Source organism: Perognathus longimembris, chromosome 3 (assembly GCF_023159225.1).
Source record: "Perognathus longimembris pacificus isolate PPM17 chromosome 3, ASM2315922v1, whole genome shotgun sequence".
Taxonomy (NCBI): Eukaryota; Metazoa; Chordata; class Mammalia; order Rodentia; family Heteromyidae; genus Perognathus; species Perognathus longimembris.
The window spans coordinates 39,109,903-39,128,703 of NC_063163.1; the positions used below are offsets into that span (position 1 = coordinate 39,109,903).

Consider the following 18,801-nt stretch of genomic DNA (forward strand, 5'->3'; position numbering starts at 1 on the left):
AAAGGGAGAACACCTCCCTTTGTGTCTGTAGCTTACCTCCATGGACCCAGGCCTTGTGGTCCTTTGCAGACTTCCACAGTACAGATACTAGACACACATCCTCATTTCTGCCTTTTCTTAATTTCCCATTGAAGACTCAATGTGAAATGATAAGGTCTCCCATTCACCCTCATGTTTCCTAAATATTATTCTCATACTTCTCAGTGACTTGAACATAGAAACCAGAAAATAGAACTATGCCAATTAATGGGAACTATCTTTCAGAGCATCTCTGGCACTGGCTTGCCAAGTCCCCTGGTCACACCGGATTCCCCATGTCAGGGCCTTCCTAGAGTATCTTTCTCAACAGGGAGAAGCAGACAGGACTGAACTTCTCCATTCCATCAAAACTGTCAATACCACCCATTGGGCCAATTGTCACTTACTATGTCCACAATGCCTCCAGCTCACTGTTGGTTAAGCAGGCTCAGCCAACCCTAACATCATAGGAGAGATGAGCCTGGCTCACCTTCTTTCCCACAACTGGATGACAGTTATATCTGAGAGCCTCCATCCGGATCTACAGACAACTGGACTCTTTCACAATGTCAGAATTTTGTTCCCAGGAAAGAAAAAGATTTACCCAACACAATCAGCTTCTTTTGTCCAGTTTTAAAGTCTATGTCTGCTTTGTTTTCTTTCAGTGAAAATAAACCAGAGACAAAAGTGTGGTTTCAAACAACCAAATCATTTCTAGAAGAGCCCACTAACTGACTGCAGTGCCAGGTAAATGACAAGGTAAGAACAAAAGGCAAGCAAGTTTTAAATGATTTGTGAACATAAAAGTTATCTGTGATTGAAAGGGGAACTGAGGAAGACATCAAAGAGAAAGATCTGAAATTAAACTTCCTAAATAATTACCAGATAAGATAAATAAAGGTGCAATTTGGGTTTGCTTTATTCCTGGAGGTCCCAATAGAAATGTTTTTATTTTGAAAACCTAGCCAGCCAAGAACTCAGCCAATTTAACTATTTGAAATGACTGGTTTACATTGACAATAGTGATCAAACATTCACCAGCCATGGCTCCTGAAACACACTGATATATCTCCAACGTCTCCAGCCAAAAAGAGCTCATTCTCCTAAGGCAACTCCAAAAACTAGGAGTCTCTGATACTAAAGACACATCACTGTGAACCCCAGAAGTGAGATAGCTGTGACCATCCCAGCTGTCACATGAGGCAGGTGCAGATCCTAACTTGGTTTTCAGCCTTGACTTTCCCAGTGCTGGGGGCCTCTGTGCAGGAACCTGTCTTTCCCAAGAGTGGCTGAGAGTACACAAAAACAACACAAACCATTCACAAAAAACATGGGCTTCCTATGCTTGCTTCAAAGTGTTTGTTCTGTTCTCTCTCTCCCTTTCCTTCTCCCTCCCCCTTCCCATGCTTTTAGTTAAGGTTTCTTTTCTTTTGAATGTAACTGATGTAAAATTCTCTTCAGAAACAAGATAGTAGGTGAAGAGTTTCTCTATCAGAGGAAGCATATTTAGGTAAAAATTACCATTGCTACTTTTGAAAAATAAGATCATTTCTTAAAAGCAAAACAACTCCTTAACCTTTTCACTTCTCTCACAAAAACTCTGTAGACTTTCTGTAATTTGAAATGTCAGAAACCTAGTACTAAGTAACTAAAGTGAAGAGGTAAATTCATGTGTAGACTTAGGGAGGAGTCCAGTCAACAAGGGGTAGAAGTATAGGTAGACTAGATGCTTAATTATGAGACCTTCTTCCATCCATGAATTCTGTCTTCTACAATAGCTTCATTTTTAAGCAATTTATCTTTAAATGGAAACAAAATGACTTAGAGAAGCTCCATATTTACAATGTCTCTCTCATGTAGAATTCAGTGTTCATTAAAAAAGAAAACAATAAAACTTTAGGGCTAGGTTTTATTAGTCTGCCTTGGCTCACAGGCCATCCCTGTTGTGTGCTGGGCGAGTGAGCCACGCTGGGGATAACCGACAGGCTAGCTCTGGGGCCTTGACCTTAATAAGGGACTGGTTCCCAGAAGAAAAGTCAATGTACTGTTCCCAGGAAAGGCCTGAATGTTGTCTTAAGACAGGTAGCTGTCTCCTGTCACTGTGATGTCCGTGCTGTTGCCTCCCTTCACCCATTTGTTCCCTCCTCTTTTCATCAAAATCTGTTAACTCGGAGTCTAACCATTACCTCCTGGCAACACTCTCCCCAGATTCCCAAGAATCGTTTATTAAAAACACTTAATTCTAAAAACAAAAGCTCTCACAGACTCTTTTCCTTTGGTGATCTTTCCGTAGATCCTTGATGCTCCCCATTTATGATGTGTGTGTGTGTGTGTGTGTGTGTGTGTGTGTGTGTGTGTGTGTGTGTGTGTGCTGGTTTGCAGGCTTAAACTAAGAGCCTGGGTGGGTGCTGTTCTTGAGATTTTGTTTTGTTCAAGGCTAGAACTCTACTGCTTGAATCACAGCTCCACTTCCAACTTTTTGGTGGCAAATGGGAGATAAGAATTTAAGAGATTTTCCTGCCCAGGCTGGCTTCAGATCACAATTCTCAGATCCCAGCCTCCTGAGAAGCTAGGATCATAGGTGTGAGCCATCGGTGCTCAGACTATGACACATTTTGAGATTCTGTTTATATATTTTGTATTATATGTAATAAAGTCTCTTGATATCTATAACAATCTTCGGCACAAAACAATGAACATTTACAGAACTGAACAGTCACTGTTGACAGAGAAAGTTCTCTCTTGCATCTGTCCATTAGCCCATTGTAATACCAGTCATGCTGAGTTTATTATGAAATAACAATAAACATTGGGAACAAAGCTTCCATGTCTTCATTTCGTAAATGAAAATTTGAAAATTTAGTACCTGAGAAATGCATCTTTACTTAGTCCAGTAAGCCACTAAATCAGTGAAATATTCTGCTGTTAAAATAATTTGTTAGGTAGTGCTGGTCACTCTTGTCGTCCCCAAACCTAGTAAAGGAACCAGGATTCATCTCTAACTTCATTTATATTTTCAGTTCTTTTTCAGACTTTACAAAAATAGAAGTTTTGCATTCCACTACAATCAAAGATTCTTCATGCAAAAATAGCCTATGGAATAGCAAAGCATGACTTTTTGGATAGTGCTATTTTAACATTGCTGAAATTCACCATTACTTAAAATACATCAACTACATATAGATTCTAGAGAGTGCTCCTCTGCATTGGTAAATGCACATATGCTCTAAGCCCAATAGTCTTAGGTCTCCTCCCAGTTTCTCATGAAAATAAGGACCCTTTAGCTTTTCAGCTTTCAGAACCAACCACATGAGCTTGATCTCTAGTTACTAAGGCCTTTGAGGCTACACTGAGACCTATATTCCAGTCTGAGAGTTTTGGGAGAGAATAATAGCAAGCCTTTAGGATCAAGGAGAAGGTAAAGTAATAATAGCTGTTTCAGGTACCACTGTGTGGCAGGCAAGTGGAGCTGTCCAAATGTACGTGGGGCATCCACTTCCATCACCCATCAGCAGCAACCTGAACATCACACTGGAGAGATACTGGGCTGCACAGTATTTCATTAGATGTGATGGAAAGCCACATGTGCTGTTCTTTATGAGAAATTCTGAGACATTTCAAGAGCAGTTTTGCTTGCACAGCTTCTCAGCTCATCCCTGATTGCAATTGAGGTGCATCCAATCCGTAGTTGAGATTAGGCATGGGGGTGCATCACATCTCTAGGTTTTTCAGTGCCTCCCTCACCACAAACACTCAAGAGAGGGTTAAATAATTACTATCCTGGATTATCCATGGGAAAACAGAGTCAGAGAAGCTAAATAATTTTCATGATGTACTTGGAAAGTACTACAATCGGGTGAGAATGTTGAAAGGGGTGACACTGATATAGTTTATATTCACAAACTGCTTTGTTTAATGGCAACTCTTTTGTATGATGACTTAAAGATTATAAAATATTTTTTAAATGACTTCAATTATTCTTATCCTTACATAGATCCTAAGAGCTACTTTCAGGGTACCTGTACATAGCAAAGGAGTTGTAATTAGTGTTGTCTTTAAAAGAAAAAAAAAAAAAGAAATTAGAGTTAATCAAATTGGTCCAATGAACCTTTTGGGGTACTATGATAGCAAGTTAAATCACTAGTTTGTGCTATTAAGGCAAGAGCTTTATATCACAAGATATGCTTCATAATTATTTAAACTTTAAATCATAACCACCACATTTAGAGAGTAAGCTTCCAGTGTAATTGTGCTATATTCTGGTACCATCCTTCAAACACTCAAATCACCCAAGAGATTTTTTTCTTTAATAAGAAACTTCAGATAACTCTTTAAACGATCCTAAATTTAATTTCACCTGGGTTTTTTTAAATGATATCAAAATTGCAGATATTATCTCTTCAAGAAATGCTTTCTCAAATCTTCCACCAAGGGTAATACACCTAACACAGAGCAGAACTGATATCTGTCTACAGTGAGACTTCAAGATGGAGCAATTAGATCAAATTTGGAGACTATTTATCTTCTAAAATTACATGGCTTATTTGTGCTTTGCGAAGCTACTGACCTTTCAAAGCTGTGCAGAATTTTTATATACCAAAAACATGTTTGATCATAAAAGGTGCATTTCAATTTAGTCAAATTTGGTAGTCATAGGTTTAATAAGCTGCAACAGAGGATGGTTGCATTTTTTTTTAAGAAGGAGAAACACAGACGTTTATTGAAGCGCTACAAAAACACTAACTCCCCCCCCCACACACACACTAGAAGAAGCCATCGAGTCTGCCGTCAGGCGACCATGATGGCTTTCCCCCTCACTTGCCGGGCGAGTGCTGTACCTCGGGGCTGCCTCCCAGACCCCATGCGGCCTCGCCCCCCCCACCCCCGAATGTCGCCATTTCATAACGTGACGCGATGTGCATTCAGTGGGCGCCGCACTTGACACTTGGGACTCGTCCTCACCCTGGCCAGCAGCGAGCCCCTCACACGTGGCCAGAGGCGGCTCCTGCCGGCCCTCCGCCCGGAGCGGACTGCGCCAATGGTCACACTCACACTAGACGTGCAAAACGCTTGTTTTCTTTGCTAGTGCCAGCCGTGTGCATTCACTCGCTTAGCGTTATTTATTTATTTATTGCTCATGGCTTGTGCCCTACCACGTAAGCCACACCTCTAGCCTAGTCTCTCTTTTTTTTTTTTAATTGAACATAAATTTTTTTACAAGGTGTTGTGCAAAAAGGGGATGGTTGCATTTGATAACACAATGACTGCAAAGAAAAAGAACACTTAGTATCTTAATACCAATTTAAATCTAAAAAATAGCCAGATGGCAAAATTGTCCAAGAAGTGGCTCCAGCCTCTGGGGATCCTCTGTCATTGTCCCTGTCATGCCAGTGCTGTGCCCAGGCTCAGTGAGAAAGGGTGGCACACACCACTGTGCCTGAGTGCCAATGGAGAAGCAGGAGAAGGCTGTTTCTGCTTTAAGCATATGCAGTTAGCTTAGTACATTTCTTGTTACACTCACTAATTTCTCCCTATTTTCTTCTTTCCTTCATTTCTGAATGATCTGTGTTTTGCTCTTAGCTTCTCAGTATTTCAGTGAATTTCTGGTCTGTCCTGGTCTCTACCCAGTGGCCCAATATCTGAGCTGTCTCCATCCTCTGCAGAAAGGAGGAAGGACCTTTAGCCCTGTCATTCTGTGAGATTTCATCTCTTACCAACCCCTCCTTGAGAGGGTTCTGACTTAGAGAGCAAATGCTTAAAAAGGAAATGCTGAAGAATTCATTGACAGGCTCAGCTTCGCCATGGGAGATATCTTCTGATGTCCTGAAAGAGGCCCGCTGGGAAGGCCACATAGAGATTGAGTTTTTTCTAATTCCTAGAAGCCATAGAAAAAGGTTCACCTCTGCTCCAGGAGGCAAACTGTGCATCATAATTTATTTATTAACCCGGAGGCTTTTCGTTAAAACATGCAGCCCTTTTCTGCATGCTCCTAGAAACACCTCCTTTTCCCTTTTACTCCATTCCTTATCTCTCACCCAGAATTGCAAAAACCACAAAGGTTATGAAGTTATGGTAATCTTCTGGCTATCTACCTCCTACCCCTGTTTCCCTTTGTATCTCTGTATCTCAGCTGGCTTCCTCTCATCTCTATAACTGCTTTTCTTCCTCCCATTCAGCAGGAAATTATGGCTGCCCACAGGGTAGGTGCAAGCAAGATCATGGCCTCTCCTCGAATTCAACAGTAGATCCAAGGTAGGCTTGACATACAAAACTCTGCCCATGGTTTTCAAAAGAATAAGTACAAATGGCCAATAAATCCAAGAAATATGCAACATCCTTAGTCATAAAGGAAATGAAAATTAAAACAGCACTAAGATTCTATTGTGACTGTAGTCAGACCTTCAGTCTTCAAACAAATGCTGGCAATGATGGGGGAGGGGGAAGAAGCCCTTATATACTGTTGGTAGCAATGTAATTAGTACAGCCATTGTTGAACTTAGTATTCAGTGTCCTCAAAAAACTTACAATAGATGTAGCTTATGATCCTCCTAGATATGACTCCTGGGACTTATACCCATTGGAATGTAAGTCAGGATAAAACAGAGAATCCTGCATACTCATGTATATTGCAGCACAATGGTAAAGCTATAGGATCAGGTAGGTGCTCATCAACCAATGAATACACAAAAGAATATTACTCAGCCATAAAGGATCTAACAAAATGTTGTCGTTTTCAGGAAAATGGATGGAAGTGGAGCCCATCATATTAAGCAAAATAAACCAGACTCAGAAAGACAAAACATACAGATGTTTTCTTTCATGTGGGATCTAGATCTAAAAGCAACATTAAAGGACATAAACATGTAATAAAGAAGCCTACTGGGTGGGGAAAATCAGCAGGGGATAGGAGATGAGAAAAGAGGGAACACAGTGATTCAAGTATGTAAGATAGGACTAATGAGACCCATTCATTAAAAACTTGTAAGGAAGTTAAAAAGGGAGAGTAGGAAGAAGAGTGATGAGAAAGAGTAATAGAATGGGGTAGATGATCAAACTACCTGCTATGTTTGTATGCAAATTTCACAATATAAGTGATCCATTCAAATAATTAATATGCATTAATGGTTTTTAAAATGTTCTGACAGTGTCATAATTTACAGTTTATAAGTGATTCACCCATAGGGATCTACCAAACCTCACAACCCTTCACAGGTCTTAATATATATAATACCAAAACAACCTATGTTCTCAGTTATCTGCTGCATGAAGAATAAACAAATTAAACTTTAGCCAATCAAACAGCATATGTGAAGGCTCATTTCCCACAGAGTTCAAACACACTTTTCGGAGAATTAAGAGGAGAGCTTCACTGATCATAGATACTGTGTTATAATTAGTTGAGTAATATAATTTTGTCTTAATTTAACCAGCCATAATAAGAATGGGAGTTTGTAGTAATACTAAGGAAGAGAAGGTAATTTTGGAGCCTGGGTTATTTTGTAGGGAGAGAGTTAGTAAAGGGGGTAGAAAAAGGAAGTTGAGGGATCATGGAACAAATCAGGAGATGGGACAGTCTGAGGAACCTAAAGGTTGCATGAGCACTTAAGCATGGTGGTGAGGGCATCAGCAGGGCAGGAAGTTACAGATGTAACATCTATGTGCTAAATTAGTGAAACTTGCAATGTGTAGTCTGAAGAACATCAGTCACTTTCCATCACAGAGAAAGAGAGAGAGAGAGAGAGCAAATGAGAGAGAGCAAACGAGAGAAAGAGAGAGAGAGAGAGACATAGACAGAGAACAACAGCTATGCAGAAGACAGACTAGGCATGACACTTGGCTGCCCTGATGACAAGACTGGAAAAGCTAAACAAGTTCATATTTCATTGGTGTGAAAGTACTCACCACTTCTTCAAAATTGGCTCACTAAATATGACTGCCTTCTCCTTTTTTTGATGTCATCTGTATGGATCAGTGTTCCTCTGGCTTCTATCTTTGTGATTTGTTAGCTCCTGAAGATAACAAAAAGTAGAGAGGTGAAGGAAGTACAAGACAATGAATACATCATACTTAATGCTCACTTAATGCAGACATAATACACAAGTACTACTGATTTGTAACCAGTTTTGTTTCGCTTTCCAAGCCTAGAATACCAAGGAAAAGCACAAAGTTCAATAATGCTACTTGGAGAAAATATAAATAATAACACATGGGTCTTAGAAGTAAGACACATCTGGTATTTCCAAAGAAATTCCATGATCTCCTTGTCACATTCCAGAGATTTTTCACCCACCTGAAAATGTGCATGGATGCCAAAGGCATAAGATTTAGCCTTTTGGATAAGAAGGATCATGGACAAAACTAGAGAGCAATATTACTAACTTAATACCAGTCTAGGCTACAATAATATTTCTAACTATATTTATCCTGAAAATAATTTTTCACAGCTCTTAAATAATTGCAAATGATCTTTTTAAGAGTTTCCTCCTAATAATGCTTAGCTTTTGAGTACTATACAATTTATAAAATAATTGAGCATTCATGATCACTTTTGATTTTTATAATTTTTTTGTATCTTTAGTTTCAAAATTAGAAAATTGGTCCCCAAATGACATGTGTCCAGAACAGAGACATGCCAGAAACATTGGTTACAAAGGTAGGACAGAAACTAGGTTTTCTGACCCTCGGCTTGATGGGATTCCTGCTTTACTAGAAATGTTTGTTTTATCTTCAGAACCAAGTCCATGATGCCTGCTTCTTAACACATACTAGAAATAGAAAGTAACTGCATATAGAACAAAGTAATTCTTGCATTCTTATCAATGTTTTTCTACCCAAGAGCTCTAGTGTTAAATGATATCACAGGAGTGAGGGCATGGGTCAACAGATAGAGCACTTTCTAGGCAATGTAAGGCCCTCAGTTCAAATCCTGATACTTCCTCCCTCTTCCCCATCCAAAAAATGTTATTGCTGGGGACAGTGGCTCATATCTGTAATTCCAGCTACACAGGGGTATCAAAATCTGAGGTAAAAGTCACGGGTCCCTATCTAAAAACAAATAAAGCTAAAAAGAGTAAGGATGTAGTTAAAGTGATAGAGCAATTGAATAGCAAGTGTGAAGCCCAAAATTCAATCTCCAATGTCACTCCAATAATAATAATAATAATAATAATAATAATAATACCATTGATATAATGAGACACTGGACTCAGGAAGGAAGGAAAGAAGGAAGGAAGGAAGGAAGGAAGGAAGGAAGGAAGGAAGGAAGGAAGGAAGGAAGGAAGGAAGGAAGGAAGGGAGGGAGGGAGGGAGGGAGGGAGGGAGGGAGGGAGGGAGGGAAGGAGGTAGGGAGGTAGGAAGAGAGGGGGGAGAGGAGGGAGGGAGGAAGGGAGGGAGGAAGGAAGGAAGGAAGGAAGGAAGGAAGGAAGGAAGGAAGGAAGGAAGGGAGGGAGGGAGGGAGGGAGGGAGGGAGGGAGGGAGGGAGGGAGAGAGGGAGGGAGGAGGGAAGGAGGTAGGGAGGTAGGAAGAGAGGGAGAGAGAGAGGGAGGGAGGAAGGGAGGGAGGAAGGAAGGAAGGAAGGAAGGAAGGAAGGAAGGAAGGAAGGAAGGAAGGAAGGAAGGAAGGAAGGAAGGAAAACCTGAAACTGAAACAACTCAAACCAGTTATAGTCCAAAGATTTCAAAAGTTAGAGGAGGGCTGGGAATGTGGCTTAGTAGTAGAATGTTTGCTTAGCATGCATAAAGCCCTGGGTTCAATTCCTTAGTACCATATAAATTAAAAATATGAAACAGTAATTTTAAAAATGTTAAAGGAGGTTGGTATCAAAAGAAACTACAGATCCAAAAGTACATCAGGAAAACCTCACCCTGGCTGAGTCCTAATCATCATTGAAAAGGCAACCACCATGAGGGTGTGTGTAGTCTTACCCTTCATCTCTTGCCTTGTACCCCCTCTACAGTGCTGTGCACTTCTTGGGATTATGTAAAGTACTCCACCCTGACACATTGACTTCACTAATTAGTCTATAAATACCTGACTTTTACCCACTGCTTTGGCGAGATAATTACTGAAGAAAGGCCAAAGCATTTATGGTCAATCAGATGGGGAGAGATGGAATATGGTCTTTCAGCTGAGTAAAATGTAAAACATTATGTGGCAATGCAGAAGCTATTAGCAGGATCAATATCTCTCCTAGTACCTTAATAAATCATTACATCAAAGCTTCGACACTGGACAGAGAGAATTTCAGTCGCCCTCCATGCAGGGGAAATAAAATGCAATGGCAAGTAGAACTCCATTTAAATCACAAAGACCTAACAGATATACAAAGGGGATGACAAGCTACAAAACAAGTCTCCAAATTCTGAGTGTATAGAAGAGTTCTGAATCATTAGTGAAGGAAGAAAAGCAGAAAGACAAGGAGCACTGCTCCTCTTTGGGCCTCACATTTATAATTTGCAACTAGTAAATATGTATGAATCTGCTTCACCGCAGCTCTGGATGACATACTGCTTTCAAGAGATAGTGCAGAGCAGAAAAATCAAAGTAGAAGATGGTCCAGCAGTTACAACCAACCTCCTCCCCCATTTACCAGCTCTCCATCTTCCCCAACACCCCCTCCCCCACTCCAATTAGCCTCTTCTGGGCACTACTTCCTAAAATGAAAAGCATTTTGATAAAAATGGATGCTCGATGTATAGCAAAAAGCGTCCCACGGTAAGCTCTCTCTGCCTCATGAGATGTAAATAATACTAATTTTTTCCGAACATTTAATCATTCTCATTCTATTTGGTGCTCCCAGGAAAATAATGAAGCAATTAAGAGAAGTAACTAGGCATAGGAGTCTCGTTTTCTTTTTAATTGTACAGCTACTTTTCTTTTCAAATATGTAACAGATAAAAAAAAACTAAAGAAATTATTTTGTACAGAATGATGTCATGGAACAGTAGGTGTTCCCTGAAAAGCTTTGTATTACCTTCATTATTGAAGGGTATTGAATACTGATTCTGTTTTGATTCCTGCCGCAACTTGTATTTTTCTAACAATATTTAGTTCAAAGTATTTTTTATTTTTTTTTGCCAATCCTGCGGCTTGAACTCAGGGCCTGAGCACTGCCTCTGGCTTCTTTCTGCTCAAGGCTAGCACTCTACCACTTGAGACACAACGCCACTTCTGGCTTTTTCTATATATATGGTGCTGAGGAATGGAACTCAGGGCTTCATGTATGAGAGGCAAGCACTCTACCACTAGACCATGTTTTAAGTCCCTCAAAGAATTTTTCTTGTGAGTTCAAATAACTGAATAATAGATCTCTCAAACCCCATAGTAAACTTCAGCTGGGAGCTAAGATGCCATATCTTCCAATTTTGTTTAGGAAGGTCACAGATGGGAAATGAGCAACAACAGAAAGCAAAGTTCCCCAACATCTTGAAACATCCATTCACAATTGAGTCTCTCTTTTACTAAAAAAACTATTTTCAGATACTTTCATAGTGTACTTAGGCTTGATGATAATTGAATCAAAACAAGTCCACAGAAGAGCTAGAAAAATCTAAGCAGATATATCTTGAAATCTAAGCACATACCATCTAAATATTAAATAACATTAAAGATTTAAATTATAATACACAATAAAGGTTGATAGTCACAAATGTCTACATAACTATGTGGCAATTTCTATTGACAGGGATGGTCAAGAAAGGAAGGGGAGGGCTGGGGATATGGCCTAGTGGCAAGAGTGCCTGCCTCGGATACACGAGGCCCTAGGTTCGATTCCCCAGCACCACATATACAGAAAACGGCCAGTAGCGGAAGAAGCCAGGGACAGTGCTCAGGCCCTGAGTCCAAGGCCCAGGACTGGCAAAAAAAAAAAAAAGAAAGGAAGGGGAAGGGTAGGGAAAGAAATGGGGCAATCACGGCTGGGAATATGGCCTAGTGGCAAGAGTGCTTGCCTTGTATACATGAAGCCCTAGGTTCGATTACCAAGCACCACATATATAGAAAACAGCCAGAAGTGGCGCTGTGGCTCAAGTGGCAGAGTACTAGCCTTGAGCAAAAAGAGGCCAGGGGCAGTGCTCAGGCCCTGAGTCCAAGGCCCAGAACTGGCAAAAAAAAAAAAAAAAAAAAAAGAAAGAAATGGGGCAATCAGAGGAGGAGATGGAAATGTAGAGGAAAGAAGAAGAGACAAGAAAGGAGGAAAAGAATACAGAACAAGTGAGGTAATTTTAGTCCATGAGGGGAAAAAAAGACACATATTCCAATGAGCAGAAAAAGCTTGAAGCAGCAGTGAACATACACAGTTTAGTGTTAAGTAATGGTAGTTGACTCTGCAGATCAGGACTCATCCTACCCAAACATCCAGGAGAAATGGTGTCTGAGCTGCAAATGTGCCAGGCAAAATGGGAGAGTGCACATTCCATCTCAAGCCTAGGTGCACATAGAGGATTGAAATATGGAAAGGCCAAGTGCAAGTTTCACTTGCCACCCAAATCAGGAGGGGTGGGGACTTTCATGAAGAAGCCAGTCTTTCAGGGCAGGAGCATTAGATGGTTGTTTGGATGGAAATGAGGTGAAATGAGGAAGGAGTTTGGGAGGCAGAACTTTCTGCCTGGGAAGAGTAAGGACAGCAGAGAGAAGAACTGGGGCTCTGATCTTCTTAATGGAATCTGCTGTTTGTAAGACTGGATCAGAGTCACACTTGGCAATATCACCCATCCCACCTCTCGTGTCCCTGGCAAGATGGACGTAGTAAAGCTTACAGTCAAATCTGCCAGGTTTCAGTGACTTTAAAAAGTTGGGCTGAAAGCAGAGTTTCCTTTCATGACAGGAATGGTGAGAAACAAGACATGACATTGGCCAGTTAGTACGTTACCACCACTGGGACTACACCATGTATCAGAATTAATATTCTACCCTTCCATATCATGTCCTGGTTCAAGAGTTTGATGCAAATGGCCCAATGCCCATACCAAAAAAAAATCACTAGAAGAGCTGGAAGGTGTGGGGAGAAGAGCCCACTATGAGAACTATGCCACAAGTGACAGTGCTTACAGATCATCTCCTGAGGTGTGTTCTGGTAGCCAGGAAACCAACTCCATGTTGAGTTGTCCAGAAGGCAAGATCTACTGTCTTGGGCATCTCAGGGAAGAACAGGAAATGTGTTTGTTAGTCGACAGCTATCTTTCCTTAGTACCTTTGTGACTATGGTTAGTCAGGTTTTCAACAGAGAGAGGGTGTTAGCTATTGTGTTGGTGATGGTTGGGAGAATTGTGCAGTCTGTAGTCTGAACTATTCCTCTGAGTGCCCTTGTTCAAGCAGCAGCTAATTTGAAAACAATTAGCTGGCTTCTCACTTCCTTGAGGCATAGCAAGGCTGGACAGTCTATCAAGCAGGACCAAAAAAACCAGAATGCTTGAGCAACAGATGTGGATTTGTACTGGTGTTGGGAAATGTCCGTTCTTCTACCCCTGATCACAGAGAATTAGTTGCTTATTTGCTTTATAGGTTCTAGCAGACTTGCATTTATTTATTTCTGCCTCTGTGACGGGGAGACATTTCTAACCTTTCAACACTAAATAAATTGGACAATCCATTGTTTTTCTTTCCCTCTTCCTACTCTTTCGGGTAAAGGGAAGAATAGACCATTATAACAAATTGAAATGGGAAACCAACGAAATAGATAGAGGGGTTAGAGGGTAGTATACTTTTATGAAGAAGCTATTGGGCTTGTTTCTTAAGATAGGAGACTTGCTTTACCAGTTAGCCATTAGAAACTGAGATTCCTTTCTAATAAAGGAGGTATTTCTTTTCTGCCACTTGCATCCTCTCCTGCATGCTCTTCCCTTTAAAAGGAAGAAACAAACGTGAGAACACTTCCTTTTCCTCACATTTCTTATCCTTCCTTGCTCTTCTCTGCAAATTATTTGGGTTCCATAACCAAAATGTTCCATGTGACTAGCGATTTGTTCAGCTCATCACACTACTCATTCAGCAAAATCTAGCAAAAATGCTTGGGTTTGCTGTAAGTCTCATCAGACTCACAATGGGCCATAAGATGGTCACAAGGGGCTCACCCAGTAAGGTGGATTTCCACCTGCAGACACACACACATATTCAAGTGACTGAGATCACAAAATGTCTCTAAGCTACTCTTATTAAATTTATTTCTTTCCCTGCCTCCCTTTCTTTTTCCTTTATGCTGGTGCCACTCTAGCTTGTACTCTAACATGGGTGCCACATCACCAATTCCATCTTTTTGCTGGTTAACTGCACATAAGACCCTCACAAACTTTCTGGCCTGGGCTGGCTTTGAACCATAATCCTCAGATCTCGGGCTTCTGAATAGCTAAGATTACAGGCATGAGTCACTGGCACATGGATCCTCCCCCCCCCATTCTAAGGATTTGATGCTCTTTTTAAACTCTTTTTTGTGCACAGTATTCTGTGCTCAACTTTAAGTAAAGACATGGAAGACAATATGCAAATCAAAGGGTCATGAAACAAGCTGATGGGCTACCAACTGTAGAGTGTACCTTCCGTGTTTCTCAGGCAGTTTAGATAACGTCTGAAAAAGATTTAAATATGCTTCTAGTATCTTTGAGGTATATTTAAATTATCCCAAATCATCACTATCCAAAACTCTGAAAAAAGGAGAATTAGAACTGCAGGGAGGCCATAGATTGTTTTTCCTTCAAGTTAGTTGTCAGTGGTAATATACAGAAAAAAGCCAGACAGAGCAGTGAAAAAAATGAGTAGCAGAGAGGAGCTTAGCAGAATGTATGGCAGCATATATAACTAACAAGAGACACTTCTGACTGGTTATACCATGCCAGGAGCACAGATCACAAGGAAAAGTAACAAATTTGACAAGTTACTTTTTAGAAATAATGAAACAAAATCTCCTTAATGAAATGCTTTAATTATACCCTAGGGGTTTTCTTTTAAGCTCATATGTCATTAAGCCAAACATGATGGTACACACCAACAGCCCCAGCACTTAGGAGAAGAATCACAGTTTGAGGCCAGCCTTGATTATATAGCAAGATTCTGTCTCTAAACATACACTCAAAAAAGTAATGTGTGATTGAACTAAAAATTTCATTGAGTTCAAAACACTAAGTGAGAAATACCAGTTTTCCTTCTCCTGCAGTCCCACTTTCTAGAACTATATACTGTTTCATGTACAATGTTGGCATAATAAGCAGATCATTGCATATTCACACAAAAGTGTATTAGCTGATACATCCTTAAACTACATGGAAGCAATTATTATTTCACTCAAATGTGCTCATACTATGTGAACATTCTTGTGGCACTGTTCTATATGATCGGCATAGATTAGTTTGTTCAATTTAATTGGCTGTTATAATGTGAATAGAATACATCCCCCAAAGGCTTATATATTGAGAGCTTTATTGCCAGCCAGCTAATGGGCCTTTAGCAAGTGATTAGATCTTGAGGGCTCAGACCTAATGAATGGATGAATCCATTCTAGGATTCCAGGTTTGATAGTATTATTGGGAAGTGGTGAAAAGTAGGAGATGGGGCTTCATTGGAGGAAGTAGGTCATGGCAGATGAGCCCTAGACAAATGTATCTTGTCCCTGCCCCTCCTCCTTTCGGCTGCCATGAGGTGAGCAACTATGGTTTCCCACACTCTTCCACTGTGATGTTCTGCCTCATCACAGCTCCACCATGATGAGGCCAAATGACTATGGTAAGAAACCTCTGAAAATAAAAGGGGAAATAACTACTTTCTTCTTTTAAAATATTTCTCTCAGGTATCTGTCACAGTGATGCCAGATCAATACAATGGATACAGTATATCCTACTGAACTTCTAGGCTATAATACCTACATTCTTACTGTGCACTTTTGAATTATGTCCAAGTTTTGACTATCACAAAAATTATCCCATATATTCTCATATAATCTCACACATAAGAAATGCCTCTTACACACATTCCTTTCACCCTTGTTTCATTTGACTGGATAGTACTACACTACTCTGGATAGCTCTGGCTATATAGTAATTCAAATAACAATTGAAAAATACTATCTTGTCTTAATTTTGTTTGCATCATTAAGAAGGCTATGCATTTTAGTTAGTGTACTTTCCTTTAACAGTCCATTTATCTTCTCGACTTACTTTCTTCCATGAGGTTGTTACTTTTTATATAATATTTTTCCCTTTTTCCATTTGTCAACTAGCTTTGGCTTATTTTGGATGGAGCAGAATTCTAAAAGAAAAAGCATCATAAACAATAAGCCAGGAACTGTGACACAGATTGCCTGGTGCCAATAATGACGTGCTCTGATCAGATGTTCCACTTCTCTTAGGGAACAAGGTCATGTAGACTAATTACTATAAATACCATCAAGTTTCAAGCCATCACAGAGGCATGCTATAAAGTGGTGTCCTTTTATAGGCAATCTCTGTTCTTATTCTCAGTCAGGATCTGAATCAAGAGTGCTTGCTTCGTATATCTAGAAGACACTCAAAAGTCAGTAGATAATTGTTTTCTACTAAACTATTTGTTTCTCTTATTCCCTACCACAAATTTTATAAAAAATGAGAGATGGAAGGAAGTTTGTAATCAGAGGTGAGATCTAGAGATCTATTATTTAATTGATATAATTCAGAGAGTTTCTAGGATTCTTTTTGCTTTTCCACAGTGATTACCAGGACTTATATTTCAGGGTTTTGTGTGAACATCTTGTCATAATCACCAAGTGGGATTTATCCTGCAAAGCACTGACCATATTTCCCACTAGGATGTAAAGAACACCAAGGATCCAGCTCAGACAAAGGCTCTTGCCTGCTCTGTTGTAAAGGAGAATGTGGTGTGGTGAGAAATATCCCAGCCCTGATGCAAGATACAAATTCTGACTCTCCAGTTGGTAACTGTTACCTACAATCAGATCAATTCTCCCCAGAGTCTCAGTGTTCTCATCTCTAGGCTGTAGACAGGGACAATAATAAAAGCAACAACATCACAGAACAGCAATATTCACAGAGTGAAAGAGGTTATATAAGAAGTAGCACCTGGTATGTGCATGGTAAGTTTTACATAAATATGCTAAGTCAGTATAATAGTTTAGTTACTATAGACAGCAATATAAATTAAGAGGTGGGGGCTGGGAGTTGTGGCCTAGAGGTAGAGTGCTTACCTACCATACATGAAGCCCTGGGTTAGATTCCTCAGCAACTCATACACAGAAAAAGTCAGAAGTGGTACTGTGGCTCAAGTGGTAGAGTGCTAGCACTGAGCAAAAAGAAGCCCAGGACTCAGTGCTCAGGCCCTGAGTTCAAGCACCAGGACTGGCCAAAAAAAAAAAAAAAAAAAGAGTGTGATGAATAAGTGCCCAGGAGTAGAATTGTTGGGTCACAGGGTAGCTCTATGTTTAGTTCTTTGAGGAGCCTCCATATTGCTTTCCAGGGTTGAACAACCATATATTCCCCCCAACATTATAATAGTTTTCTTGTGGCCTCATCCTTGCCAGCATTTGCTGTTGTTGTTTACTTGATAATGTTCATTCTAACTGGGGTTAGGTGGAGTTCATGTTGTTTTGATTTGCATTTCCTTTATGAATAGAGATGTTGAGTACTTGTGGGTGTGTCTATTAGTCATTTATACTTCCAAGAAGTCTCTCTCTAAGTCATTAGCCCATTTATTAATTGGTTGTTTGTTTGAAGGTTTAATTTTTGAGGATTTAATTTTTGGAGCTCTAAGTATATTCTGGATATTAAGCCCTTAGCTGATGTATAGCTAGTAAAAGTATTCTCCCATTCTGTGATCTTTCTGTTTAGCTCATTAGCTATGTCTTTTGCCATGAAGAAACTTTTTAAGTTTGATGGTATCCCGTTTGGGGCCAAGGGAAGTGGGGTAAACACATGAAGTGGGGAGATTGGGTGGAGAATGCAGTGGAGAATTCATTGTATATACCACAAAATTCATCAAGGTAAAAGAAGTGGTAGGTTGAAGGGGCATGATAATGGTGAGGGTGGTGACACTGATCAAGATGTGTTGTAGTCACAAACTGTTTTGTTAGATTGCACCTCCATTGTATAGCTACATAAAAATAATAAAAACAAACATTTTTAGTCTGGCAGAATTTGGCAGAGATAAAAAAAGAGTGTGATAAAGTCCACTAGGCCTTTAAAAAGACCAATAAATACCATCAGCCACAGAACCCCAAAAGAGCAGTCAAGAAATACAGGGAGAGTAGACAGGATCTAAGTGGGAGGCTTAAAATAAGCAAAGAGAAGTGCTGTATGCCTTCCAAAGGAGATGGCGGGCGGGGGGAGCTCAACGAAAACCCAGTATGGCCTCAGGGACCCAGAGTCAGCTGGTCTGAATGGTGTTGGCTAGGAGTGAATTACTTTAAATGTGTGGATTGCCAAGGAGCTAACCTCTCAAAACCTCCCCAGCTCCTTCTGTTTATTTAAATAAGACAGTGTTTACTTGTTCTTTGCTCTCAATGAGTAAAGTGAATCAGTTGTTATCAAAGAAGTAGATCTGAACTCTAAGAAAGAAAAGTTGTACTCTAAAAGTTGGTCTCTGAGGCACATATTTGAAAGATAAAACTCTGTCCTGCAGAAAGACCAGAAGATGGCAAGACAGGATAAAATAAAGGCACCTATCTGCAACCTCAAGTTCATTGCAGCACTATTCACAATAGTCTAGTTATGGAAACAGCCCAGATGCACTACAATGGATGAAAGGACCAAGAAAGAATAACACATATGCATACATATGTATACATATATGTGTGTATACACATAAATA

General features: G+C 40.1%; 1 protein-coding gene across 2 annotated transcripts in view; it reads right to left on the reverse strand.

Annotated features, from left to right (window-relative positions):
* The window catches only part of Enox1 (ecto-NOX disulfide-thiol exchanger 1), a 520,874-nt gene that overhangs the window by 312,051 nt on the left and 190,022 nt on the right, over window positions 1–18,801 (reverse strand). For both annotated transcript variants that reach the window (XM_048341315.1, XM_048341316.1), the window contains one exon: window positions 7,921–8,027. The gene's annotated coding sequence lies outside the window, so the exon portion shown is untranslated. The remainder of the gene's footprint in view (window positions 1–7,920; window positions 8,028–18,801) is intronic.